This window comes from Theobroma umbraticum, unplaced genomic scaffold, assembly GCF_002168275.2.
Source record: "Theobroma umbraticum cultivar Fairchild unplaced genomic scaffold, ASM216827v3 scaffold_4.1, whole genome shotgun sequence".
NCBI lineage: Eukaryota > Viridiplantae > Streptophyta > Magnoliopsida > Malvales > Malvaceae > Theobroma > Theobroma umbraticum.
In genome coordinates this window covers 852,317-853,010 of record NW_018397258.1, presented here as the reverse complement: position 1 = coordinate 853,010, position 694 = coordinate 852,317, and positions in this window count along the sequence as shown.

Genomic DNA, 694 nt, shown 5'->3' with positions numbered 1-694 from the left:
ACAGAATCATATAAAAAAGTCATCATATTTATTGTAGTATACGTAGTTCTATTACTTTTCAAAAGATAATATAGATAAAAACAAAATAAATTTTTATTTTAAAATATTAAAAGATTACTAGATACTCAAATGTATTTAGAATCAATATTTCGTCAACATTAAATATTATACGTTGGATCAAAAATGACTTGATTGAATGTCGTAAACCATATGTAAATTCGAGCCAACATTCTTAACGTTGACATCTTAACAAAAGAAGATTACTTTTAATCATGGACTAATACCGACCAACCCCGAACAAATCGGAAGTCGGAAGCTGATGACTTTTGGTGCAGTACACGGTGCCCAAATTTGGCGGCGCTGGATAGCATTTGGGTGAACTAAATAAACCGACATTGTATTCGGTATGGACGGTAGCTTGATTAGTTTGGTGAGCTTTGGAGCAAAACTGAAAAAAAAAAAAAAAAAGCGTAGCTTGTGGTTCTAAACACTATTTTCAAACCCCGGTCGGTGGCTAAAGTTGCATGATTAGTAATTTTGGTCGGTACGAAGGGTATAATCGTCACTTTGATTCCAATACACGTGATACCCATCCTCATTAATAAAAACAACCTTGGCCTTTTTGAGGGAACACGAATTTTCCAACTCGCGCCGCTAATTTGTTATATTATTTATTTATTTTATTTGTTTTAAA